Source organism: Lemur catta, chromosome 22 (assembly GCF_020740605.2).
Source record: "Lemur catta isolate mLemCat1 chromosome 22, mLemCat1.pri, whole genome shotgun sequence".
Lineage (NCBI taxonomy): Eukaryota > Metazoa > Chordata > Mammalia > Primates > Lemuridae > Lemur > Lemur catta.
Window position 1 is genome coordinate 12,789,160 of NC_059149.1, and position 22,759 is coordinate 12,811,918.

Genomic DNA, 22,759 nt, shown 5'->3' on the forward strand with positions numbered 1-22,759 from the left:
GGAAACTTTTTGCTAGATAGAGAAGTTTAATATGTTGATATTAGGTTATGTGTTTAAATTAGGCTGCCAAGTTTAGATTAGCCAGAATTATATGCATTATAATGCTGAAATATCCAAATTTTTTCCTGCATTCAGCTTTTAGTAGAAAGATAAATATGGCAAGACAATTCAGATCAATGCTCTTTTCCTAAAATAGCCATGACTCAGAGTCAGTATTAGACCGGACACAATCTGCCTCCAATTGCCTTCTCTATTATTCTTTCTGCACAGTGACCATAAATGTTCAGAATGATGACTTCATGTTACTGCAAGATCTTCCGGCATCAAAAAAATAAACTATGCTAAACACACCTATTAAGGGAGGAAAGTCATTCAAAATCTTAAACACATTCATATGCGTATTTTTAAGGAAAAAAAATCATTTGGGGAACCAATGTATAAATATGTATTGAGCATGAACTATTCTAGGTATTACAAGGCACTCAGAAATTTGCAAGATGATCTTATCCTCAAGGCATTTTTGGTGTTAACAAATGTGAGAGTAGGAAATAAAAACAGTAATTAATAACGTGTGTGTCCATAGTTGCTATGGTCAATTAACACCCATCATCTATCCCAAACTCCTTCCAGTCTGCTTTTCTGGGCTACATAATGTACAAGGCTAAAAACTACATTTCCCAGAATCCTTTAGAACTAGAGTTCTTCACGCAAATAAGATTTTTCCAACTGGATGCATGGTATGAGATTTGGAAGAACTTCATTGTATTAGATTTGACAGAAGTGAGATAGGAGCCTTCTGATTGCTGCTACCCATGTTTTTGCCAGCAAGCCAGGTAGATTGTAGAGATGATTTTTTCTGCAGCTACATTGCAGAATCCTATCACTAACTTTGTGGTTACGGAGAGGTAGTTGCAGAGATGGTAGCAATGGCTTCCAAAAATCTGAACTCCAACTCTATAGACAAGTATTGAGCCTAGCATTTCCCCCTGCTGTTCTGTTTTAAATGTGGTAGGGGTAGGTTTTTCTTCTGATGGGCTGGTTAGGTGGTCTTATTGGTGATACTCCAAGATGCTCAGCCTAAGGCCCATTTTGGTAACTCTTCCAACAATTCTGTGAGCATCCATATCTCTGTATTAAATCCCGTTTGGCTTAAAATAGCTAGAGTCATTCCTATTCCAGCAGCAAATATTTGCTGACAATATTTGTAGAACAGTGTTCAGACTGCCAGAGTTCAGAGAGGAAAATAAACAGTGAGGACAAGAGTTATAAAGAGAGGTTTTACGGACTAAGCATGAAAAAGTTGCACCTTAAAGAATTAGGTAAGTGCACATTGGATACTTAATTTGAAAAGTTTGGGTAAGATTTGAGTCCAGATTCACACTTGTACTTTATCTATGTATTAATAGTTTGGATTCTGCACCTGTCTGAAGATTATAAGACCACAGAAAATCCTGAGTGCCACTGCTTTTGGATGCTTTGTTTTACAAACTTCAATCTAAAGGGAACCTTAATTTTTCAGGCTCCACTGTATGAAATGATTCCCCCAAGAGCAGTTTCTGTTGGTTTAGCCCCAGAACTTTAGAGTAAATCATGAATGATCAAAAATGTGTTCCAGGTATTTTATGGATAATGCCTAAGCCAGCAAAAGCCGGCAAATGTAGGCTTAAGGATAAAAACCCTCCTGAGTCTGCCCTTTTGTGCCAAAGTATTACAGGGATTGCCGTTTGGTTTTGTGGCTTTAAGGCCTCAAATCACGAAAGGTCAAATTAGGAAGCAAGTGCCGGGGGATTCCAGGAATGCTGCTCAAATTCACAGAAACCTCAGTCATGGTGAGAAGCACCGATGTGCTGCTTTCTTCTTTCCTTGGACTGCTGTAGCATTTCCTTGCTCCCTGAGGTTAACCACTCCAAAGCAACCTGGTCTTTTATGGGGCCTAGTTCTCTTAATTATAGAAAGCAATCATCCATGGCCTCTTCCCCTAAGGTATAAAGCGATAAGCATTTTTTTCTTTCTACTTATTCCTCTAAATGACTGACCACCCCAGGTGAGACCTCTTTAGTGAAAGTCTCTTGTTGACATAAAGCCACAGAGGACCCTGTTGGTTACCTGCACGTGAGAGCAGGGTTTATGAGACAGCTCTGCCTCTAAACCTCTCATCAGTTACACGTCAGTAACCACAGGGCACAGCAAATTCGTTAAGACCAGGGCTAAAAAAGACTGGATCTTTCCATTTGCTTGGGGCTTGACAGTTGAGGTAAAGAAAATAACATCCTCCAGGAATCACCAAAGAATCAAAAGATTTTCTTGCTCTGTTTTTCTAGAAAACATAGCAAGTTTCCATCCTTTGTCACTTGTTGGCCGTGTGCACACTCTCATCATATTCCTCAATTAGTAGGACCATTAGGCAATTATAAATGCAGCACTAAGGGAAAGAGAGCAGAGAATAACAGTTGGTAACCCCATGAAATTGCTAATGTGAGTCCTGGCATTCAGGATTAATCACCCCAGGGGCTTCCAGCTCCAAGTGAACAGAAATGTGAGAAGCAGATGGTAGTGAGGCCATCTCTTTCTTCAGAAATTAATTTTAGGGTAGATTTTGCAGACCATGACAGGATCACACCAAAGAAAGTCAGAAGGCACTCTATTGGATGGTGGCTCATGATCTAAACTAGGTGTCTTTAATGCACTTTCCAGAAAGTTCCTTGAATCTTGTTAGACCAACAGGGCCTCTCCCTGTGTGCTCAAGGCTCTCTTTCTCAATGTCTCACCTCGATGAAATCAATGCAACAGACCTTGAGCCTGTCTCTGTGGTGAAAAGAACCTGGATGCACAGGGGTAAGGTAGCTTTTCTGGTAGTAGAGAGAGAGAGACAAGACGCTTCAATCCTCTGACAAATCACCCCCACCCATGACTACACTAAATATTCTCAGAAAAAGCCATTCCTTTCACACACAGTTTTCCCCATTAAATACAAAGAGCCTTCGTCTTAGTTCATTTGTGCTGCTATAAGAGAGCACAGACTGGGCAATTTATAGACAACAGAAATCTTTTTCTCATAGTTCTGGACACTGGGAAGTCCAAACCAAGGTGCCAGTTGCTCTGGTGTCTGAGGGCTGCTCTTGCTGCTTCAGGATGGCGCCTCACTGCTGCATCCTCTGGTGGGGAACGTGGTGTCCTCACATGGTGGAAAGCAGAGGGCACAGAGGGACCAACACTGAGCGAAGCCTCTTTTATAAGAGTGTTAATCTCATTCGTCAAGGAGCCCTCATGACCGAATCACCTCCAAAAGGCCCCACTTTTTCATGCTATTGTTTTGGAGATTACATCTCAACATGCTTTCTGGAGGGACACATACATTCAACCCATAGCGGCCTTCCAACCGTGAATGTTTTGTGTTATTGTCATTTTTACCCCAGGGTTGAATCCAAAATGTAATTTTAGCTTTTTATTGAGGCTTAAGAGAGAGCAGGAGGGCACTGGGTGCTTACAGATTGAGAGACCCAAGGGAGACTTGGAGGGTGACTGAGCAGACTAGAGAGGCTGGGGCTTGTATTGAAAACAAAACCAAACTCTCTAAGTCTGTGGAACTTAGATTGGCTCCGGGGTACCATGTTTGAGTGTTTTGTTTGTTTTGCTTTTGTTTGGATGAGCTATAAAAGGAGTCTTCCCATATCGAAGAACAGCCCAGTGTTTAATCCTTCTAGGAATGTGCAAAGCATTCTCTTTGTATCCTCCTTGCTGAAGACCAATCTTCAATGAATGACATTTCTCACGTTTTCTAATGATAAAAAGAGAGTCTATGTAGGAAGAGAAGATGCAAGTAAAAACGTCTTCACTGTCACCCACAAGAATGATTTAAGAAATGGAAGAGGCTGGGCACGGTGGCTCACGCCTGTAATCCTAGCACTCTGGGAGGCTGAGGCAGGAGGATAGCTCAAGGTCAGGAATTCGAGACCAGTCTGAGCAAGAGTGAGACCCCATTTCTACTAAAAATAGAAAGAAATTTTCTGTACAGCTAAAAATATATATAGAAAAAAATTAGCCAGACATGGTAGTACATGCCTGTAGTCCCAACTACTAGGGAGGCTGAGGGAGGAGGATCACTTGAGCCCAGGAGTCTGAGGTTGCTGTGAGCTAGGCTGATGCCATGGCACTCTAGCCCGGGTGACAAAGCGAGAGTCTGTCTCAGAAAAAAAAAAAGGAAATGGAAGAGAAGAAAAACCATGACCATCTTAAAGATGAACATACCCCAGTGAGGCTATGCCACTAGATTTTTCAAAAAGGGATTTAGAACTCTATAGTCTTTTCTAAACTTAAAATACCTATGGGAGCACACTTGTTTCTGGTTAATTTTTTTTAGTTTTCCCACAAGATTTGTGCTAATAAACTTATTGCAAATGACAAACAGTATGTTTGCTTTTTAGTGATTTACAAGTCATTCCCCGCTACTCCAAGGATGAATGAATCTGTTGGAAGAAATTTAGATTTCTAAAGCTATTTGCCGAGAGAAGCCTGATCATATTGGAAATACTAAAGGTAATACTGATTTTTATGGGAGGTGTGGGAATTCTTTGAAGTGAAATGTAAGTACCAGGAAATCCCAGAGATCACCACGGCAGGGGAGAAACATTTCATGTTTGTTAAATTAAGAAATGGCGTTTGACATTGAGTTCTCCCTCCTTAACTCACAAGCTGCTGGCTTAACTCAAATCTGTACTAATTGAGGGTTTGTTGGCTCAGAAATAGGCTTTTTTTTTAAAAAAAGAAGGAACAAATGTCCATATATTACACGCCATTCCTAATTATAAAATATAAATGGCAGTGCTGAATTGGCTCAATTTCCCTTTCCAGATATCACATATGGTATTAAGTTCAATAAAGACACACTATACTGAAAGTACTAGAAATATAAAACTTGCATTCAAACATGCTTTATCATAGGTTTTAATGATATGAAATGAAGTCAATTTCATACTTATCCCATGTGACAAGAATATAACCACTTCTGAACCTAGAGTGCTTCTGGGATTTTGTAACATTGAAAATCATGGCATAGCAAAAGTGTTTTTTCTTTGCATACTGTACAGCTCCTTTTTCAGGAGGTTATTAAACTTGATGAACATGCCCCTGCTAGAACTATGGACTCAGAACTTAACTTACAGGTAGTCCTTTCCTCTTCGAAGAAAAGTATGAAAAGTACTTTCTCTGAAGGAGGATTTGATCATCTACACCTAACACCAGGTATCCTGGCCCTATCTACCTGGTATTAGCAATTCTCTGCTACTGTGTTATTAAAATGGACAGTTAAGACATGAGAACAGAATATCAAGAATAACAGGAGAGTGACTTATTTTCAGGAAGCCACGTCCTAATCTATTGTGTGGTCTACAATAATGAAGGAAAGAATTTCATTAACTTACAGTTACTCATTTATCTGTCTATCCCTCATCCCTCTCCAGAAATGATTAGGTTGTTGTCAAGCATCCTTGTGAGCAGGAGTGATATCCCATCTCTACAAAAAGTACAAAAATTAGTTGGGCATGGTGACGCATGCCTGTAGTCCCAGCTACTTGGGAGGCTGAGGCAGGAAGAGCGCTGGAGCCCAGAAGTTTGAGGCTGGAGTGAGCTATGATCACATCACTGCACTGTAGCCTAGGCAACAGAGCAAGACTCTGTCTCAAAAAAAAAAAAAAAAAATACAAAGTAAGAGAGAATACAAAATGATAGGACTGATTCCTTTTTGTTTGGAAAAATCAAAATAAAAAAAACTCAAAGTTTTAAGTTGTCGTCACATCACCCCTTTTTTTAGGGAAAAAAAATCCATCACCTTGATTATCATTATCTCTTCCTAATACCCTTTCTGGTTGAGGTCTATTCTCACAAACTATTAATACTGAATTTCCCTTCACGACATGGCTCTGTAGCTAATTTTCCTCCCTCCCCTTGGTAAGAGTCTGAGAGTGGAAAAGGGTGTTTGAACACATCTAGCTCACTCTCCTCATTTTACACAGGATGAGAAAACCTAGACTTGGGTATTCAAATAACCAGTCCGAGATCACTCAGCCACCTCTTACCAAAGACAAAACCAGAGCCCATACAACCCTTCTCCCATCTCCACTGCGGTTTTTATCCACCCTGTCTTGTCCCTTAAAATTCTCTAAATTCTCCATATATCCAGCTTACTCCTTCTGGAAATTGGTCTGCATGAGTGGATACTACCACAATATAAATCCCAAACCCTAATAGATTCAACTCAAGCTTTGTGGGTGAATCCAGACATAATGTTAGGGACCTCACTCAGTTCAACTTTTTTTTTTCTATATCATTTTAGACCAACAGGCATTTGTCCTCTACTTGAATTACCACAATGTCAGAGAATGCTTGAATTTCCAAGACAAGCCATTGCATTACTGAGCAGCACTTATGTGGCGAAGTCTATTCCTTTGGGCAAAATGCCAGCCTACGACTTCCACCCACCAGCCAAAGTTTGTTTCCCAAAAAGAAGAAAATGGCAGTTCCCTACTCCAGTACGACAGAAGGGCAAACCTCCTCCCTTGAGTCTCAGGACTTGAATCTTTGAAATTTAATAAGGGCCTTTCCATCCCAGAGGGCATTCGTAGAGAAATTGCAAACCCAAGGCATCTCTTCTGTTCCTGTGAGATGGACGGTTACCATGGGGACGGGGAGGGGGGGGGGTGCTGTCCTCAGGCACTCCCATGATTTCATCCCAGCAGAGCTCCTGCTGGGACCTAAGTGCCTGCTAGGATTTTTATAGAGGTCAATCAGCTGGGCCTTGCACAGGAAGTGCTGGGTCCCTCCGCCCCAGAGCAAGAGAATATGATTTATTTAGTGCTTATGGAGTAGCTCTAACATCCCTGCCTTTCTTCCCTCCCAGAAAACCATAGAAATTACAATTTTATTATAACTCCAGGCTCCTATTTTTGTCATAATGCTTGGGTGGATTTTGATGGTTTATGATTAAAAGAAGAGGACACTCCAATAAACCCCCAGCTCATCAAGTACCCATAGCTCCCCTAGATGCAACTAAATGCAGATCAGACTCCAAATGTGAAGCTCTTGATTCTTCTGTGTCTGGGAACACGAGAAAGCAGGGCAGGCTGGCTAGTCCAGGACCTGCAGCATGACTCACCAGCGTTGGGAATTTCAGCTGAGAATACAGGCAGTCTGGCAGGCAGGTGATTTCACAAACTAATGAGAAACTGGACTCTGTTCTTGGAGGGAAACACCACCCAGAAGACAACAGGGCTGTGCTGCACAGAAGGGGCAGATTGGCAGCCTGAAACTCGCAGCCAGGAGCCACCTCGTGCAAACCACAAGGCTGAAGCTTGCATTGATTTCGTATGGGAGTGGAGCAGGAAAGAGCATCTCTCGATAATGAAAGCCCCATCTCTAGAGACTCTGAAGAACCTTAGGGAAGCCTCAGTCCCATCCATCGTCATTATTTTGTCAGGAAATAGAAAAATTAGACCTACGCTAAGTCCTTAAAGAGATCTAGCAATATCTTTGCCAGTTCACGGGCAGAGCATCAACTTGCATTATCAAAGTCAATATCTTGCTCTTGTATTCTTGATCATACAGATGTGGTCAAGAAGTAGATAATTTCTAAGACATTTCCCAAATATAATCTTAAATTTAAAAAGCATCACTATATGTCACGGCAGCAGTTCCTGGTAGTTCTACTAAATCTTTGGAAATTTCGAGATGTCCAGTAAAAAGCCACTTTCTCTGAATAAGGAGATTTATCATGAAGGGCAGAAATTTCCTGAAAAAGTGGGTGACCAGCCATCTTCTTGCCATTAGACTATTGTAGCAGGTCCGTGATATGCATGTCAAATTATGAGTGACATTTAGAAAAATTATTAGAAATTATTAAAGATATATAGAAAGATACAAAGAATACTATGATAAACTCTCATAAACCCTAGCATAGAAAATAAAGAATGTCCCGGAAATTTGAAGCTACTCTATACTACCCCCACCACTCTCATCACCCCAGGCTCCTGGACTTAATGTCTATTCTAAATCGCATGTTTTTATCCTCAAGCATTTCTTTGTAAAATTAGGGCATAGTATTGACTTGATGATTGTACACTTTATATAAAAGATATTTTGTATGTATTTTTCTGTAATTTGCTTTTTCACTTATTATGTTTGAAAGATCCATCCATGTTGATAAATATAGGTCCAGTCCATTCATTTTTATTACTGATCAGTTTTTTGGGTTTTTTTTTTTTCATATATTTTCCTGTTGATAGATACATACATGGTTTTTATTCTGGTTAAAGAACGTATATTTTCAACTAGGTATTTGTTAGATGGGTAATGATTAGGGTAGCTATTGTTTCATACTCTTGCTAATACCTGCTACTGTCAACCCATTACAATTTCTGCCAACTTAATGGTATCTTATTATGCTTTTAATATTCATTTCTCTGATATCTAGTTATTTAAGCATGTCATCTTTGTTTCCCTATTTTCTCTTTCATTTCTTAAATATTGTGTCCCCTTCTCTGTCTTTCACACACACACACACACACACACACACACACACACACCCCTCAAAACTTTCCCCTGCTAGGTATGTTCTAGAAGGCAGGAACACAGAGGCATTCTCAATTCTTAACATCAGTTCTGACCCAAAGAAGGTACCTAACACACATTTTCTGAATAAATGAAGTTGTACTATGTTAACTCTGAATGCACTGCAAATTTTGGTGACAGAACTGCTCAGCCAACTGGCATCTCTGCCTACCGTGACTTCCTGCTGCATATCCACCCTGCACACCATTGCTAGTTATTCCGCCGCTTCCATGTTCTCAAATCTCCCATGGCTTCCTGTGGAGCAGGACGGGTTTAAACTTCTCATGTAGACAGTTAAGGACCTTCCTCAAATGGAGCCCCTTTGTGCCCCATTGCAGCTCCAATAGGAGCCTCCTGCTCCACCTAAGCTGGTTCCCTTCCTCCTCCCCTCATGAGATAGCTTACTAACCAGGAAAGCTATCCTTAGAACCTCCAGAATTCTGTGCATGTAGGAAACTCTGCATATTTTTCACTAGCCTGTAAGAACATTGAAGAACAGAGTCATCTCTTCATACCTGGAACACAATAAGGATAATTGTTGGGTTTTGGATGAACGGATTGTGGGTTTTTTGGTTTCTTCAGGTAAATCTTACATACAATATCTAACCAAAAACTCATCTTTAGTACAAAACTGATGAAGTGAGTGTCAAAACCTACCTAGGGATTAAAATCACAGTTTTTATGATGGAAACATGCTATTAAGTACATACCAGGCACTGTCCCATATAAGAGAGAAGCACTGTCCTGAAAGGGTTTAGAATATTATATAAATAAAAGAAAAAAAACATTTTAATTTATCTATATCTTCCTCTACAGCTACATTGTATCATGTTCTCCAAGCACAGTTGTAGAAAAAAATTTACTATGTCTGGGGTTAGACACCAACTAATGACCAGAAAATGTGATCTTCAAAATGGTACCTGGAAGTCATTCTTCCAAGCTGACAAGGGGCAGCTACTTCCTTTCAGAAAATGATAGGTTCCCTGAGAAATGAGACTCAGAAAGCAATAAACTCAAATAGCTAAAATCTTTCCTTTGTTAGGGGTGAATAAATAAGTACCCAGAATGAAGGCAATAAAGGTCATTCATATAAGAAGATTCATAAGCGTTGAAAGTCAACTAGAGGCCAGGCATGGTGGCTCACACCTGTAATCCTAGCACTCTGGGAGGCCAAGGCGGGCGGATCATTTGAGCCTGGGAATTCGAGACCAGCCTGAGCAAGAGTGAGACCCCGTCTCTACTAAAAATAGAAAGAAATTAACTGGATAACTAAAAACATATAGGAAAAATTAGCCAGGCATGGTGCCACATGCCTGTAGTCCCACCTACTCGAGAGGCTGAGGCAGAAGGATTGTTTGAGCTCAGGAGTTCGAGACCAGCCTGAGCAAGAGTGAGATCCCATCTCTACTAAAAATAGAAAGAAATTATATGGACAGCTAAAAATATATATAGAAAAAAAAATTAGCTGGGCATGGTGGTGCATGCCTATAGTCCCAGCTACTCGGGAGGCTGAGGCAGAAGGATTGCTTGAGCCCAGGAGTTTGAGGTTGCTGTGAGCTAGGCTGATGCCACAGCACTCTAGCCCAGGCAACAAAGTGAGACTCTGTCTCAAAAAAAAAACCCAAACAAACAAACAAACAAAAAAAAGTCAACTAGAGATCTACAGTCCAACTTTTTCCTTTTACTATATTTTACATTGGTGCATACTCAACGTATCTTTCTTACACTTAAAAGGAGATGCTGTATGCTGATGGAAGGAACAATGAAGTTAGCAGAAAACTGAGGTTCTAGTTTATTCTACCCATGAACACAAAGGAAAAATGAAGTTGTACCACCACAATTTCCAAAGCACATCTATCAGCAGAAGTCTATGTCCCAGTGATTCTAACGTCAGAAGTGTCCTTGCTGCAGGTTATGTTTATTGACAGCTCCAATGTCTTTAAGAGTTTCTGTATGTGTATTTCAAGTTTTGAAAACACAAGTACAAGTTATTCTCAAAATTTAGATAGTGGTTAAAAACACAAAATGAAATCACTTTTAATAATCACCCTGAACACTTGGTAGAATTTCAAAGTGTCTAACAATTTCAGTGTGAAGCACTGGGGTTTTCCTGGAGCCTATACTTTAAAACCAAGACTTTTCAGTAGATAATTGTCTACCAAGTGAAATCCAAGAGAAAATAAACATTTCCCCACTGTAAAAAATGTCTCTCCAGTTAACCTACATTCTGTTGGAAGTTCTGAACACTATTAAATGGGCTGGTTATAAATCAAAACACTCAATGTCCTTGACAAATGCTATATGGAAGAGGAAATATTAATTGTCAGTCATTACTGGGAATATTATTAAGTTATCTTGAAAGATCTGAGACTCTGAGGGAAGGAGAAAGAGACATAATTTTTATTTATAATGGGCATAAGGGAAAAAAAAAAAAACCAGTTGTTTTCTGGAAAGCACGAGCATAAATAAACCATAAGGTATGTGTGGAGATCATAAATGGCTTAAACACACAGGGATTTACTCTCCTGATACTTGATATCAAGGACACAACCAGCAGTCTCTGCATTAACAACCAAAGGAAGAAATAAGCAGGTTGAGCATTAGGAAGGAAGAAGCGGTACATGAAGTTGGACAATCACTTTTCTCACATCACAAGTTTGTGTGGTATAAATACTACTGCTGGTGGGTCATGGAGGCCTCTACACCCATCTACAGTGCTATGTTGAGCAGCAAAATGGTAACAAAAAGTCATTATCCCCTTTCTTGGCCTCAATTTTTTTTACCTAAAAAATAAAGGAATCTATTTTATCAGTAGTTTTCAAAGTTTTTCTTAGCAGCAGGCCTCTTTCTTCAAACAAAATTTATGTAGCTTCCCTGATAAGACTGACAAAAGAAAGAACTTAGCCCACTGAAATGGGGGTCTTGGGCTGGTAGCTCCATACTATGATCTTCCCTTTTTTCTCCAATATGGCCTCTGAGGTACCCTAGAGCTCTAAGGAAGAAAATGTGAAATCTACTGGTCTTGAGGCTTCTTAGACTTGAACATTTTAGAGTTTGATGATTCAGACCCCAAAATAGGACCCTACAGGCCTTTAATCCATAAGCCTTTGTCTTTCTCTTTCCCTTCCAACACCTACTAAACAAAGGATTTGGGGGAGAAAACTTTTATGAGGATCTTTCTAATATCTAGCCCCTTTTGGATAAAATAAAACATAAAATCTGGCCCACCACAGGGTTTCTCTCAAATTCTTTACAAGTACACATGTGTACATCTTACGTATCTTGACAGTTGCTACAATTAGATAAACAGCTGAATTTGATGTGTGTGTTATTAGGGTTCTCCCCCAATAATATGTTTCCCTCCCTCCATGACATGTTACTTCTAAAGACCACAAAAGCATAGTCAAGATAATCTGCATCTGATCACACCTGATTTTCTACACATTTCTTAGTTAATGCTTGGATTCTACCCAAAGGGGAATATTGGAAGGAGAAGTTTGACTCTATTCCATGTAGTCAATTTAATATGGTCGTGGAGAGGGGCGAGATGTTGTCCTACAGGAATTTTAGTGAAAGTGTTGGAGTTTAAATTTCATGTGTGGCTTTTCCTTTATGAGGATTAGCTGCTGTGCAGGTCTAAAAAAAAAAATGCTAGGGAGAAGTAAAATTATAGATAGAGATGGTATAAAACCAAGGGTGGCTTTCGAGTCACACTTAATAGGAATATAGAACTCTTTACACTTTCCAAGTTTTCCCCATTCTATGGGGACTCTTAAACTGAAATAATAATCTCTTTTCCCCTTTAAATAACTCTTGTCCTACTTTTAAGAGTACTAGGGGAATAAAATAAAACATATGCAAAATTTAACATCAGCATTACTAAAACATATGTAACACCATGCAGAAACTCCACAGACCTTGTAAAAATCCATTTAATACCACAGAGAAAATCACCTAACGTACAGACCAAGATGTATTTGACTGGAGAGTGTGGGTTTAGGGGGCAAGAAACTCGTGATTTACTCCTGGTTTTGTCATTGCCTGAATCTGTGTATTTTGCACCATCATTCTCATCTACCTGAAACTTAGTCTCACCCTTTATATAACTGAGTGATAGTTCCCTCTTGTCTTCCGGAGATATTGGGAATATTTTGGTCATTATCTCAGTATTCTTAGGCCCAGTGGAAGAAGGTGGCTAAATAACTCACAGGTATTACTCCTGGGACAAACACTAAAGAAAAACAAGATGGTCTGGCTCTCATACAGTCATTGAACTGGCATTAGATCTGAGGTCATTTGCAGAGTACACAAGTTCATTATTATCTACTCTTCTCCTTGGATCCATAGCTCTTTGGCAAGATTCTCATTAGTCAGTCTGAATCATCTAATCCTCACTTCCCCATGACTTCCAGGCTTTCTTTCATATTTAACCAGAGGTTTAAAAACATCAACTTCTACACACAGTGAATTTCTTTGCATCCTAAAATCTACTGGAGTCCCGTGATGAGAGCTCTAAGTGGTAAAAGATGAAGTGCTATATATCAATGGACTTTCAGATTTCTCTCTCGAATGCTGAGGTCACGGGACCCTTTCTTTCTCCATTCTAATAGTTTCAAAAAGCCAAACAGTCCCTAGTCCTTGACCTTGAAATTTGGGCTTGGGTCCACAATCTTGAGAACTGGGAGTCAGCCCAAGTATAGCTCTTGCCTGGCTGCAGCCCAAAAGTTTGCTAAAAACTCCTAGAAACAAAATATCTATAAACAAACAAAATTAACTAATGCGTGACTTTTATGCCATTTGAATTTAAATCAAAGTAATTACTTTTAAAAAGTCACAGTATCTAAAGAAGTTATTTGTTAAAGATGTTTTTTAGCAACATGGTGATTTTTAGGAGCATAGTGAGTTAGTTTTAGGGGGGCCATTGGCTTATATTCAGTGGATGTCTGGACAGTAGGCAAACTCAAAATGAAATGAAATCCAGATTGCCCACCAATGTTACACTGCAGAGCGCTGCTATAGAAGCCACTAGAAAAAGTAGTAGAAATATATTTATATTACACATGCAGCTCAGACCATAGCTTTGGTGGAGGCTACATGTCTTCATGACCTATCTAATAGTTTTTGCTGTGCAGAGAACCCTATGACAATTCACACTTAAAGCCTAGTAGCATGGGGAGAGTTCATTATTTGAAATAAAATGGATATATCTCAATTATAGATCAAATAACACATGCAAGTTAATATTACATATTTCAACTATGTGTACTAAAAATATTTTAAAATAAACATTATGAGGTAAAGAACTCTAGTCATGAGTTTTAGAAGCTCTTATTTAGATATTTTCCTATTTGGAATGTCCATGTATCTGCTAACCCATTCATTTCTTCATTAATGTATTCAGCAAAGAATGGTTGAACATATTTTATGTACTAGCAAAATGCCATACATGATGGTAACACAAGCATGTATACTATACAATGAAATCTTATGTGGTGTTTTTAAAATAAGCCCATAAATTATTTTATACTCCTTTCTTCAAAAGGTAGAGCTTAAAGCCCTGCCTCACAGATGGGGGATGGATTTAGTGACTCATGTCTAACAATAGAATAGTACAGAAGAAACAGCATGTTACTTCTAAGACTAGGTCATAAAAGGCACTCTGGTTTTCTCCTTCCTTTCTCTCTTCTATTACACGCACTTGGGGAAGTTACCTGCCATGTTGCAATGACACTCAAGCAGCATCATGGAGATATCTTATGGTGAGGAACCGAGATTTCCAGCCAGTATCCATGGGAGTGAGCCATCTTGGACTAGCCTCCTCCAATAAGTTTAAGGTAAGGTTTCAGATAATGAAGCCCCAGCCAATGTCTTGAGTGTAGCAACATGGGACACCCTGAGCTAGAATCACCCAGCTAAGCTGCTCCCAGATTCATGACCCTCACAATTCTGAGATAATAAATATTTGTTGCTTTAAAGATACTGTGTTTTGGCGTAGTTTGTCATGTAGTGTTCAGAGGTCTTATAAAGTACCTTACAGAATAATGCTTACCTCCTAAAGATCTATTCTGCCTCCCTTCATTGTTTAGAGAATAATATCTACAGTAAAGCCGCAGTATGCCCCAAGTAAGAATTGACTCTTCTTGCTATGAGAATAAAGGGATTATTCATCAAGCTTCAGGACTTGACTGGTATCTTGTACTGGCAGGAACTAGAACGTGTCTGGGACTGGAGCTTAAGGGTAGTATAGACCAAGAAAGACGGAACATAAGGATGGACAGGGGAGAGTTTACCAGAATGGAATACTCTTCCTTGATTCATGATTTAGCATTTTGGCAAGAGTGCCTGGAGCTCATCCTCACATGTTGCTAGAATGACTCCTTGAAGTTTGGAAACACTGAAGGCTTATAGAAAATGAGGTGGAAATTTCAGAACTGCCTTGGCAGAGTATTAGGGAAGGAGTCAAATAGTTCTGAGAGGTAGATATATCAGAATGGATTTATTATTTAAGATCCCCCATTATTAAGAAAATCTGCCAGGTGATTCTATTCCCAATACTCCTTTTATTAAAGTAATAGGGAATGTGCCAGTGAGAGTAGTGTCATCATCATTGAGAAGCTAGGGGGTAGGTGTCCTCTAAATCCAAGGTTAATGACAGGAGATGCTGCTATGAATCTAGAATCCCTAATGGGAGTAGTAATGTAAGATTCTGGAATTTCTGGGACCATGTGGCAGTACTTAACTGTTTAGCTGAGGTAGACGTTACTATGTAATGGAGAGCAATGGGGATCTTGGCTCACTTGAGATCTATGGCAAAGGCCACAGATCATAGTTTTCCCAGGGGTAAGATAAATGCACAACCAATGAGACTATTGTTTGACTTATAAAACCAAAAAAAATGTCACGAGTAGATGAGAAGCCTGAGCTTAGCCACTACAATTGTAAATTACAATCCTTTGCCCAGTTTCCATACCTAAGCTAGTTCTTAGAACTAGAGCCTATTTACTAAAAGGAAGTTTAGGTCTTTTTGAAGAAAGTCCTTGTAATGCAAATATATGTAGTAGCAACTCCGCTAATTCTTCCCTGAAAGAGCTTATACCAATTTCCCAAAGAAGCTATATAGTAGGGAAAAGAGAGAGCCCAGATCCTTCAAGAGCTGTTGGATGATGGGTCTGAACTAACACAATTTCAGGAACATAAAATGCCATCATGACCCCTCTGATAGAGTGTGGGCATACGAAAAGATGATAATAAAGTGGTTGTGGTCCATTCCACAGTAACAGTAGGTCCATGAACACACCTGTGGTTTTTCCTCAGCTCCTTGAAACAGAATTGTTTACTTCCGAAACTTTGGAGAAAGACCCATTGTAATAAAATAGAAAAGACCAAATGTAAGATACTGAAATTCCCTCCAACTCCATCAAGATAGTGAATCAGGAGTAATACTATGTCCTAGATAAAATGGCAGAGATTAGTGTTATTCCCAAAGACTTAAGGAAAACAGAGGTGGTAGTCCTCATCACATCCCCATTTAATTCCCCAGTCTGGGAAAAAAATGATCTTCCAGATAGATCATGGAAGATGATGCTACACTATACAAACTTAACCAACTGGCAGGCACAATCACTATGTGCTGGAAGTGGAACCTTTACTAGAACGGATAAAATTCCTCTGGAATTTGGCATACGGTATATGCCTTTTTTCAGTACCCATCAAGGAGGATCAAAAGCTGTTTTAATTCACCTAGAATATACTGCAAAACATAGTCTTGTCCTAGGCTTTTTATACCCTTCTTTTCTCAGTCACAATAGAATCATAAGGGACCCTGATAATCCTGACATTCTGCAGAACATCATGCTGATCTTCTATGATGGTGACATCATGCAAATTAAATCCGGTGAGTAGGAAGTGATAAGTACTCTGGGTGACCCGGTAAGATGCAGGCATGACAGAAGATGAGAAATATTCTCCACACAATTCAGGGACCTTCAAATTTTTTTTTTTTTTCTTTTTTGGAAACCAATAATCTGGGGCATTTGGGGATATTCCTTCCAACATAAATGACAAGTTATTACACCCTGTTCCTCTTACTACTAAGAAAAAAGTACAATACTTGGTAAACCTTTTTATGTTTTGGAGAGAGCATATGCCACACTAGGGAATACTGCTCAACTCATTTTTTGGGTGATGTGAAAGACTGATGATTTTGAGTGGTGACCAGAACAAGGGAGACTTCTGCAATGTGTTTAGGCTCTGAAGCAACTGGCCCTGCCACTAGTGTCATATGATTTGGCATATCCAGTGTTGCCAGAAGTCTCCATAATAGATCAGGATAAATTGTAGAATCTCTCCCAAGCATCAATAGTTGATTTGCAATGCAGCTCTATAGGGTTCTAGAGCAAGCCATGCCATTTGAAGCAGAGAATTATTCATTGTTAAAAAAAAAAAAAAAAAGCAATATCAGCCTTTGGAAGAATAGAATCAGACCTCACTCTCCTTCGGAGACACTGACTTAAAAGTAATATACCATCCAAAAAACCTTAATGAGAAATTCAGAAACCAGCTAAAGGGTCACAGTACCCTATACAAACACAAAACTATGAACAACTGCATTGAAATGGGTAATAAAAGCCATTGCATTTCACCAACTATAGCCCTTCCCCCAAGACAGCACAGCTTGGTGCAACCACAAAAAATTGCCCAAACTCACAGCTTCTCCCTTAGGAGGAGAAGAGAAGAGTGGAACCTATGTCTAACAGTCTAGTTTCTCAAGGGGCTACTGAGAGATTGGGGAGTGTCTCTTGCTTGACTTGGAGCACTGACAGGAGACTGGTATACCTTGGATGCCTGGGATCACTGAGAACAAAGGACAGCTCAGAGGCCTCTTGCAGCACCAGAGACCCTGTAGCACCACAACCAACTTTAAGACAGATCATTTGATATTATTGACTCAAATTAACAAAAAGAAAAAAATTGTTTAAAAAAGCAGGGAGAAAACCTAAGGAACTTGTAGCATATCATCAAGTAGAATATATACGTATGGGAATCTGCAAAGGAGATGAGAGGAACAAAGATGTAGGCAGCTTATTTGAAGACATTATTATTGATTTCTTCCCAAATCAGTAGAAAGAAATGGCCATCCAAATTCAAGAAGTTCAAAGGACTTCAACTAGGATTAACTCCAAAAAACCACAGTGAAACTTACTACAATCTAACTGTCAAAAGTCAAAGGCAACAGAGGGGGGAATCTTCCAGAGTGAAAGGACTTTGAACAATATACCGGCTCCTCAAATTTGTGCAAAGAGAGAAGCATCTGAGATAAGAATATACATGGACTCCTGGACAGGGAAGAAACGCTTGAGTTAGCCAAGGGTCTGGAAAAAGAAAGAGGAAGATCAGAGATAAGAAATCCTGGAGGGACCCAAGAAAGTGGATACAAAGTACACAGAACTTTGTATCTCCTCTCAACACCCTTCATAGAGCATCAACCCCAGAGGAGACGCTAAACAGAGGAGTTAGAATAGTTCACCTAGCAGGTGTCATCTAGCCACTACCCCCAGCTACAAGACGGGGTCCAGTATTTCACGAAGGCAAGGGCTTAGAAGAAGGGGCTTCCTCGGCTCCGGGATGAACTAGCCACGCTGCTAACAAAGACAGTGGTGACTAACTCTGAATCTTAATGCCATATCATCGCCCAAGGAGACAAACCAGTCACTTGGTAGCAAGTTGATTTTATCAGAGATTTTTATCTTGGAGGAGGCACAAATTCATGTTTACAGAGTAAGGATTTATCCTTTCTCCCCAGATTGCTTCAGCAGGCACAACTATCCAAAGGCTCACAAAACATTTGCTTTACCAAAATAGCATTGCCTCAATCTCAAAGTGTCCCCATTGTGGCATAGGAAGTGTGGATCAGGGGATCCACTGATTCTACCATAAACAGTAGCACTTAGAAGCTGGCACCCTGATAAAACATTGAAATGTTTTTTTTTATAGGTACAAGTACTCCAACTTGGGTATGACCGCATGCGTGGTTAGAGTGCTGTCCTCTGAGATACAGAATGTACCTTGAATCAACAGGCACTATATGGTCTTTTGTCCCTTATAGATAGAAAACATGGGATCATGAACCAAAGGAGTAGGGAGGAGTGCCTATTCTTACCACCACTCTCAGTGACCCACTTGAGAAGTTTGTGCTCTGTATCTCTACATCAGGCTCTGTTGGATTATAGGTTCTCTTCCTGGAAAGGAAGTTTTATACCAAGGGACAGAGTATGGGTTTCAGTTGACATCACCTACTCAGTTGGGGCTTCTCATGCCAGTAGACCAACAGGTACAGAAAGGAATACCTATACTGATCGGAGTATTTGACCATCATGAGGAGATATAGTTGCTGCTATATAGTGAGGGCAAGGAAAAATATGTCTGGAATTAGATGACTTAATAGGGAAGTATCCTGGTACTCAATGCCCAGTGGTAGCAATGAGTAGGCAGTTGCAGTAACTAAACCTGACAACAATTAGAACAGAAGCATCTAAGAGGTGAGAGTCTAGGTTATCTTACTGGCAAAGGACCTATAGCAGCTGAAGGTGAGAGAAATCTAGAAAGCAGTAGAGGAAGATGATAAATGTAAATAATGACCTTGGAAACAGCTGCAGGAACAGGGACTACAGCTGATCACATTCACCATTTTGCTGAGTTGTTTTTTCTTTTTTTAAAATTTTACCTGGCCATGACTTTGAAGAATCTCTAACAGGACAAATTTAACTCAGCATGGGTCATGAGTGGATCTGAGTGGTACAAGAGGTGAATTATAGCTGATGCCTTTGCTGACCACCTATGTCCTCAGTGTTGACTGTTCCCACACACACCTGCATGTTCACACATCAACCACAACCTCTTACCTGCAAGTCACTCTCACTGAGAGCTACTTCTGGCCACTGGAACAGCATTAAGCCCACATAGGACAAGGTGAGAGGAGGAGGTAGAAGCTCTGTGAACAGGTAGCTTCAACAAATGACGACCAGAAAGTAGTAGAGACATAAACCCAGCTTTCTTACCTTTGGGTGGGGCAGCTTTGAGCCATGGTTGTAATCCAGAGGTTATCAGTGGGCCCGAGAACTAACTTTTACAGCCATAGGCTGATTATTAACACCTCCTGTTGGCTTAATTCCCTTCTCTCTGGAATCACCTCTCAAACAAAGCATTCAAATCCAACTGATGGTCTGCTCCTGAGAAAACCCAAGACAAAATATTTTTAATCCAGGTCCACCTGAAACCAAAGCGTGAACTCTAACCACTGTGCTATCCTGCAACATCTCCCAAAATAGGGTCTGCAGACTAACTCCCTCACAATGACCTGGCAATAACTGTTAAAAATGAAGATTCCCCAGCAGATGGGTCTTACACACACTGGAGCCTAAAGATCATTTCAGTATTTTGGATCTCAGTTAAGATTTCCAAGGCTAAGGGAGATTCTCTCTCCCCATATAATAATTACATCCAACTTCAAGTCACTTAAGCATTCTACATTCTTATTTCTGTATGTATGTCTGTATAACGTTTCTGCTTTAAATATCTCTCGGTAGTAGGTCAAGAGTACTCAACCAGCTAAAATAAGAAAATTTTCTAATCATAGAAAAACCAAAATCCAAGGAACAGAGAAAATGGCTTGAAGCTTAAAATTTTTGATCTGTTATTCTCTACCTCCCAACAATTTCCCACAAAGCCCTCCAAAGACCAGTTAGCTTCTTGGTGTCTGCTTTCTTAGGTGTTAAATGGAACTCATAACCCTTATGATGTAAGTGTGGTAAGTAGATGGATTATTTAATGTTAGATGAACTATAATTTGCCACACGACGTTATTTTGAAGATTCCCCTACATTATTCATTGCCGATTACACTTTTCTCACATTATTACCGTATGCAATCTCTCACAATTTTCAGATATTACACCCATCTTTAATAGGTGGCACCAAGATGCATGCTGTGGGGTATTTAACTAAAAGGCGTTAATTTGAGGTCAGCTAGAAATGGTTTAGGGCTCTATAAAAATGATGAACTCGGCCATCATGGTGATGATAAATATTACTGCATTTATTTATAGTTCAGTAGACTTTTAGCATTCAGGGATGTAATATCACACTTTGTGTTCTTTGGAATTAACCTCAAAGGTTCATGCCACAGAGTAATCAGTAGTCTTGTGGTGGCATGGATTTGAATTGTACGCACTAATAGCCTGATGCGTGAGGCCTGTCATAACAACACTAGGGTATCCTAGCTGGCTAATTCTCCTCCTACCATATGCAGCTCACCTTAGCTCCATTACTCTCCTCCTCTCTCCTGTGCAGTAGCTGTTTTTAAGGGATAAAAACAATATATTTGTGAAAAATGGCTCTAGTGGGAGAAATAAACCATTGCTAGGGCTGGTGATGAAAACGAAGAAGTGTAAGAAGTGTTTATTCTTACCCAGAAAAAAAAAAGAGAGAGAGAGACTTTTAACAAATTAAAGAGTGGAATGTTGAACTTGGCAGGCTTAAATCCATGATACAATGGAGTCCACCAAACAGGTATATTAAAAAATCAGAAAAATCATTTCAGGAAATTATTTTAATAAGAGTCCTCACCAAATCCAAATTTTATTAATTTTTGCTTTTTCCTCTGTTAAAAAAAAAAATGTTAGTCTTAGGATCAGAAAAGGAGTTTTAAGTTTTAAATTTTATTTTGTAACCTTTTATAGGAGAGTTCATGTTATAGTAAGGTTCTTTTATATTCTGTTTATCAATTTTAATAGTGTTTTAGTTACTTCTTTTGCATTTGTAGGAGAAAATCACAATCTTCAAATGAAAATATTACTTTTTAAACATCTAACATTAAACTCCTTATTTGGTTATATTGTATGATCACTTCAGAAATAATATTTAAAAACAGATACCTGACATGCTTCTATTGTTCTTAATAGAAGAATTGGAATATTTCTAGGTTTTCCCATAGTACATTTTACTGAACAGTTGCACTGCTTGAAGAAAAAATTTTATGACAAATCAAGCTTTAGAAATCTGTCATACTCTATTCACACCTTAGAGAGTCAAAGAACATATTCACTTATTAAATGTACTCAGTAGCCCTATAATTTAAACTATTATGGTTTAATTTTCTTTAATCCTGGGTTCACAATCTTCCAGAGATTAGGAAACAGGTCCCAACTGTCTCATGAAGCCAGATAACTTTGATACCACATTAAAGGAGAAACAAATTATATCAGTTATTAATCTCATCCTCCAGCAAGTTGGCAGACATATCATTGTTCATTGTGAGAGCAACAGTATGAAGCAAAACTGCCACGATGTCCACTGTGGCCACTGCAGAAGGGACACCAAGGTCTCTAACTATTGAAAAGAAGTCACAGATGAAAACTTCCCAAAGTGAGCAATCAGCATATAAAGACAGAGATTAAGAGAGATCGTTGGCCACTAAGTTTTGTTAAGTATTGAGACACACTATGCCTATGCTTCCCTTTGCAGACTTCTGGATCAGTTTAACCTAAGAATTATAAGGAAAATTGTGAAAAACTTTGATCCATGGACAACTATTTTTTCTGAGTCAAGATTTTTTTCAATTCTCCACTATGTGACTGCAATTGTGATCCACAATCCTAGGCTTCAGATTGTCTTATTCACTAAAGCAACCTCATTTTCCATAAAATTGACTACATAATAACTTTATAAAGTTAAATTTATAAAATGCATGTATACACATAAACACACACTCTTACTTCTATAACTTGGGTGTCCATATAAAAGTTAGTTTAAAATGTTTAAAACTTTTGCCTTTAAATGTAAAAAAAAAAAATGTTTAAAACTTTTGCATTGCTGTTTGCTTTGATCAGTTGCATTTATGTTCTTCAGTGAGATTCGCCTAAAGCTTTCTTTTGTGTGTTACTTGGTCAAGTTTTAATATCATACTTCTGTTTGTCCTTATATTTTGGTAATATATATATATATATATAACATATATATATATATAATCTTGTTAATTATATATCCCCACAAAAGATTTAAAGACTTTACCTGTAAGTCTACACAGAAGTAATTCTGGAGGTTTTTCAAAAATTTTCTGTGTCGATCATATTTATTGGTATATTTAGGTTTTCTATATATTC

At 39.1% G+C, this 22,759-nt stretch overlaps 1 long non-coding RNA gene across 2 annotated transcripts in view; it reads right to left on the minus strand.

The window, feature by feature from the left end:
* LOC123626482 overlaps nt 1-22,759 on the minus strand; it is an 85,912-nt gene that overhangs the window by 56,077 nt on the left and 7,076 nt on the right. For both annotated transcript variants that reach the window (XR_006730877.1, XR_006730878.1), the window contains exon 2: nt 19,659-19,829. This is a non-coding gene — a long non-coding RNA (uncharacterized LOC123626482). The remainder of the gene's footprint in view (nt 1-19,658; nt 19,830-22,759) is intronic.